This window comes from Tiliqua scincoides, chromosome 4, assembly GCF_035046505.1.
Source record: "Tiliqua scincoides isolate rTilSci1 chromosome 4, rTilSci1.hap2, whole genome shotgun sequence".
NCBI lineage: Eukaryota > Metazoa > Chordata > Lepidosauria > Squamata > Scincidae > Tiliqua > Tiliqua scincoides.
In genome coordinates this window covers 69,440,694-69,446,693 of record NC_089824.1, presented here as the reverse complement: position 1 = coordinate 69,446,693, position 6,000 = coordinate 69,440,694, and the positions used below count along the sequence as shown (strand labels likewise).

The window sequence follows — 6,000 nt, the reverse complement described above, 5'->3', positions numbered from 1 at the left end:
GCGGCAGGAGCGCAGCGCATTGTCCACCCAGCCCGGGCACCGATGTGACTGCCGAGCCCAGCGCAGGCCACGCTCGCTGCAAGGGGAAGAGCGCCCAGCCATTCGGAACGGATCCCTTGGCTAGACAGCCACTCACTCCAGCTTTGGAGCAGGCAGGAGGGGGCATTTGTCCCTCCCCCCCTTTGCTTTTCTGCCCGCTGACAGGCAAAGCCGCCCCACCCTGACCCCCCACTTCCCACCAGCTGCATTTTCTCTTCCCCCCCCGCCTGGGTGGGGGTCTCCTCTTGCTCCTCCCCCTCCCCTCCGGTCTCCCTCCCTCTGCTGGTGGATGCTGCAGACCCCCCACCCGGAGCCCGCCGGAGCCCAGGAGAGCCAGACCGAGGGGACACTGCGGGTGCGTTGTGCTCTTTCTTCTTCTTTCTCTGGGTTTTGGTCTCCGCTCAGCGCTCCCTGGTGGGAAGCGGGGCGGGGGGGGGGCCATGTTGGCGTGGCTGGTGGAGGATCGTGCCAACCTGTCTCGAACGTGTCTGGCAGCATCGCGCACACAATGCATATTCATCTGCGGGCGTGTGCGTGTGTGTGAATGGGAATGCCAAATATTGTGATCCTGGCTGCTGACGGCGAGGCGGTGCTGCTCGTGGGGGATCTGAGCATCGCTGCTGGATGGATCGCAAGCAGGGAAGGCAGCCTTGGTTGGACCCCTGGCAGGCTTGGACCCAAAGCCCTGGGGCCTGATGAAGGAACGGGTTGCCTTGCTGGAGAGACACACTCAGCTCTCTCCCACCCCTTGCATGCCTCTCCTGGTTTCCACGCAAGGTCTAACTCAGGGCTGGTATTGAATGACTCCTGGACAGTAGTGGTGGTCAGGGTCAGTGCCCACTGCCTGGGAAGGCCCCAGCACCTCTGGAGGACCCACCACTGACCACCTGCTGTGGACACGGGGCACTTGGGCTCCTTTGAGTGGAATGGGCCTCTGCCATGGGCAGTGATGCCAGCACTTCCTCCTCTTCTGTCCAGACTCACTACCCAATCCTATGCATGTCTGCTCAGAAGTAAGTCCCATTGTGCTCAATGAGATTTACTCCCAGGAAAGTGTGGCTGGGATTGGACAGTCAGTGAGCAGGCAGCAGGGCAGTTGTGGCTTCATCACCCACAAATGCAGGCAAGGTGGTTGTTGCAAGAAATGGCTGTGGCTGCCTGCCTGGGCCTGCCTGCTCCCTGACTGGGCCTGCTGCCCCTGTCTCCTTCTCTGTCTGGCATGGTGGGGAGAACCGGCTCAGTGGAGTTGCCTAGAGAGAGATCAACCCCTTGCCTCACTTGCAGTGTTCCTGGAAGCCTATCAGTCCGAGAGACATGGCAAGCATGCATGTGTGCTAGCAGTCTCTCCCTCAACATCTGGCTCTTAGTTTGGTTGACATGGTGGTGAGGATTGGGCCAGTAAGTCTGGGCTTTCCCCTCTCTCATCCTGAGGAAGGAAGGAAGGTAGGGGAATGAGCGGAGGTGCTAAGTGTGTTTGCCACACTTCCTTCCTTGCTCACTTGCTCAGGGTGGGGGTGGGGGTGGTTGCTGGTTCCAGTCTTCTCCACTCCAGGTGCCACTCAGAGCATGAGTGACCCTTCTAGAGTGGGAGGGCCAGGGCAATTGGAAACACCCATGGCCACTTCTCACAACTCTATTTTACTCAGCGAGAACACAGGTGAACCAGAGGGTGCAGATGCAGCAGGGAGGGTTGGTTGAGCAGTAGTGGCAAGGAATAGAGGCCTCTGCTCTCACCTGCCCTCTTCTTTGGGAAAGTTCTACTTGTTCACTGTATCTGGGCAGCTTGCTGGAGGAGATTGGACCCAGGTGGGCCACCCAGAGTGAGTTCTTGCTCATTCTCCCTCTCAGTTTGAATGGAGCAGCAGGGAGGTTGGGACTTTTGGGTCCAGTTCCCACTGTACTACATCCCAGATAGGCAGGTAAGAAGATGTGGCAGGTGTTCCCTGCAAGAGCAGCCACCTCTGCCTGCTTGTGGGCCCAACCATATGGGCCCAGTTCTCCCCATTGTTCCACCCAGACAGAGAGGGACTACGAGGAAGCAGAGTCAGCTCATGCTCTTGAGCCTCAAACCTTCCTGCAGTGCTTCCAGAGAGAGGAAGTCCACATGCATCTGATCCACCACATTTTCCTGCTTATTCTCTGTGGCAGTGTAGCGGGAAAAATTAGGCACACTGTGTGGCAAGGAGATGCATAGGGGCTGTCTGGTGTAAGAAGTAACATGTTATGTGTATCTTTGTTGCTGGTCTTTTCACATCTGTTTTCCTAAACCTGAGTAGTTGGTGAAGGAGTGTTCTGGAGGCCTGAAATGTGTCTGTCTTGCTAGTGATGGCTTGGAAAATGCATGGAATGAACTGGAAATTTTCTTGCTCTAGCAATAGAGGAGACCTATTCAAGGAGCTGCAAGATAACATTAGATAAGAGTAGGGGTCTCCAAATGCTTCAGTACGAGGGCCACATCATATAATTTTCCACATTTTCACAGGCCAAAAAAAAATCAGTTTTATAAATGAATGAATGAAATTTAAATGAGAGAATAAGTTTTACTTGGATATGATTCAGATCAAAAGAGAAATGTGACAATTACAAAGAAACAAGGCTGCGCTTAAACTGAGAAATGATATATACTGAGTAAAAATGTCAAACATTAATTAGCAAATGCTCTGACAAAAAAACCAAGTTGCTGTGGGCTGGAAAAAAATCTGGTGGTGGGCTGGATGTGGCCCCCAGGTCATAGTTTGGAAGCTGCTGGATAAGAGGAAGAGGAGCAGGCAGTCGTTGTTGGTTACAGAGCCCTTCATTTGCCTAGGTGATGAGTTTTGTAAACTAAGTGGGATGAATGACTGTACACTCTCTGGTCAACATATCTCTAAGTTGTAATTTTACATTAGTTTTACATTGTATTGCATTGCATTACAGTACATACAATTACATTTGATTACATTGTTCTTCAGTTTGCTGAAGAATAATAGAATAGACTGTGGTCATGATGTTAGCTTCAGAGGATAAGAAACATGTCATAAACAGCTCAGTTGAAAGAGTCACTTTAAGTTGGCCAATAAAAATATTATTCAATTCCATCATTTTGTATCATTCTGCTGTGTAAACCACTTTGTGAACTTTTTGTTGAAAAGCAGTATATCCATATGTTAGATCAGTGATTTTCAGTCCTTTTCATCTCATGGCACACTAACAAAGTGCTAAAATTGTCAGGGCACACCATTTTTTTTTAATTTTTTTTTTTTTGACAACTGACAAGGCACACTGTGCTGCTGGCAGGGGGCTCACATCCCCCAATGGCCATACTAGTAAATGACCCTTCCCAAACTCCTGCGGCATACCTGCAGACCATTCACAACCCACCAGTTGAAAATGGCTACTTTAGATGCTGATGATATAATCAAAACTAAATTCATCTCTTGAGTTTGTAGTAAACTTTCTGATTTGGGATGATTTTGGAATTTGCAAACAAGCAACTGTAAATCTCTGGCTTCCAAGCCAAACCCCTTTTAATGTGGCTACAACAAAGAGGGCAGTGGGCTACATTTAAGGGATGTAACACCTTGGCATGTGTGTGATGCAGCTTTGCAGGTGACCTTTTGGAACTGTTCCAGATTCCCTTAATCGGAAATTTACAGAACTTGGTTAAAGTGCTATGATGGTTGCCATTGCTTTGTAATAGATGCTGAAGGGCATATCAACAATGTAAGCTCACCTGTGACACTGCTCAATAAGTTTCTTGTGCCCATATGCTTCATTTACTGTTTCAACTTGGCCTTTGCTTTGCTTCTTTCTGCTACCTGCTTTCAGGAAGGCTTTTCTTTAAATCGCCTACACATTTTGTGTTGCGCAAAATGGCAACATTTTTGTTTTATGAGCTGTGATTATTATTTAAGATGAAAAGAATGAGGCAGAGTTCAGCACACGTTTGTTTACTTCTCTAACAGCACAAGCCAAAAGAAAGTCCCATGGTGTTCACTACTCCCATGTAAGTGTGTATATGATTGCAGCCTTTCTCATACTTTGAAAAAGGCTGCCATCAGTTTTACACCACAAGTCCATGTGTGTGTATCATAGCAGCAATCTGTAAGATGATCAGAGTGTAACTTTTGTCACAGAAATGGAAATAACTCCCCTTTAAATCAAGTGTGTTTCAGTTGGTTTTTAGAATGTACAATATTTGGCTTTATTATTGCAGCTTTGGTAAGCTACCACATGAACAAGTGTATAGATTGTGCACCTCCAAGATTATTACACAGTTGACTGTGTAGGTCCTTCCCTGCTTATCTGCGAATTCAGAACCCACAAATTTAACTGTCCAAAGGTTCAGAATCCATGATGGAGGGCTGGACCTGAGCTCCTGGACGCAGCAGGAGGTGTTCTCCAGTCTGGTAGGCTTTTTGAGACACTCAGAGGCAGCGCATGACCTCCCTGGGCCTCAGAACATCTCTGGTTGCATCTGAAGGTCATATTGGGCCAGAGCAGAGGATTTGCTTATCAGTGGGTTTAGGTATCTGCAGGAGATCCAATAATGGATCCCCCATAGATATCAAGGTCCAACTGTACATAGAATCCCAACAATGATCAAATAACTAACTTTGCAGCCACTGGTTGGCGCATAGTGGTTTGCTGTGCAGATGTGTCGCTGACTGCTACACAACATTTTGGGCAAATTGCAAGACACATGCAAGGAATGGATGCCATGTGGGTCTGCTTTCAAGCAGCTTCCTCACTACTTGGTGGGTATTTGAAGCTGACCTCAGGAGATATATCTTCTAATGCATTTCAGACTGAAGCTTGTGGCCCAGCTGCACACTTTCTTTCCTATCAACAGCTAGACTCCAGAAGAGTTCTCTTGAAATTACCAGGAAGTCAGAAGCTGAGCCTGCACTGCTTATCCTTATTGCTTCGGATCTTAAAATGCCAGTAATGAAAGAGGCACCCTCAGGGAGCTACCTGGAAGAATATAATAACACATTCCACTTACAACTTTTGGATGCTCACAGGTGTAAATTACTGGCCCTCTTACTGCTGTATCTGATAGAAAGCCTTGGCCAAGTACTGTGACTCATAGGAGATAATGGGCTAATAAAGCACCCTTGTCTTGACTATACAGTATGATGCATTGATTGGCTAGGTGAGTAAAAATGACCGGTGCAAACAGAATGTTACAATGGCTTCAAGGTGGCAATGATTCATGATGACTTATAGGCATGGATGGTTGGTCACAGCTCTCAGAAATCTTGTTCTCAATTTAAAATTGTCATTTTGAGAAGCACTTGAACAACATTTTGACTGGTGAGTGACTGGGGATGTCACTGAGAGAAAGCGGGCTGTGATGCTGAAGATGTGGCAGCTGTAGTGGTTTATAATCCTTAGTGGCACGAACAAACCCTGAACACCTTTTACGCTGTCCACACTGAGGTCTCCTTCACACTTCCCCAAGTGACAAAATTGCTACCAGAAATCTAATTTGGTTAGATATCAATCTGCACATGTTTTGGGCTGGTTCTAAGCATTCTAGGGGATCCCTAGGGGTGATGCTAGGGATCCCCTGGAATCACAACAATCAGTCTGAATCAAGAGAACTTCGCTTCACATGAGTGGCTAACTGCACAAAGAAAAAATTTACAGCTTTGGTTCCTGAAAGCAGCCTTGCAGCTTGGGTACTGTATAAAGTTGGGCTGAGACCTAGGAGATAAAGCCAGAGAAGGATCAGAATGTGGACTCTGCTTGAAAGAGGAATATAAACCTTTGCTCCTGAATAGTTTCTTCATGTAAACATTGCACGAGCAGGGCCCAGTCCAGTCCCCTCCCAGGATGCCCTGAAGCTTGGTTATAGATATGGTTGCCAGAGGGATACCTGCAAAAATGGTATGCCCTTGGCAAGCTCCCTGTTTCACTGCTGTAATATTAACAGGCTCTGACATGTAAGGCATGATCAAACGACATGGTTTATTCACT

The 6,000-nt window shown here is 47.7% G+C and overlaps 1 protein-coding gene across 1 annotated transcript in view; it reads left to right on the top strand.

Annotated features, from left to right (window-relative positions):
• Positions 1-323: 323 nt before the first annotated feature.
• MBP (myelin basic protein) overlaps positions 324-6,000 on the top strand; it is a 175,362-nt gene continuing 169,685 nt past the window's right edge. The window contains exon 1 of the mRNA XM_066623953.1: positions 324-394. The gene's annotated coding sequence lies outside the window, so the exon portion shown is untranslated. The remainder of the gene's footprint in view (positions 395-6,000) is intronic.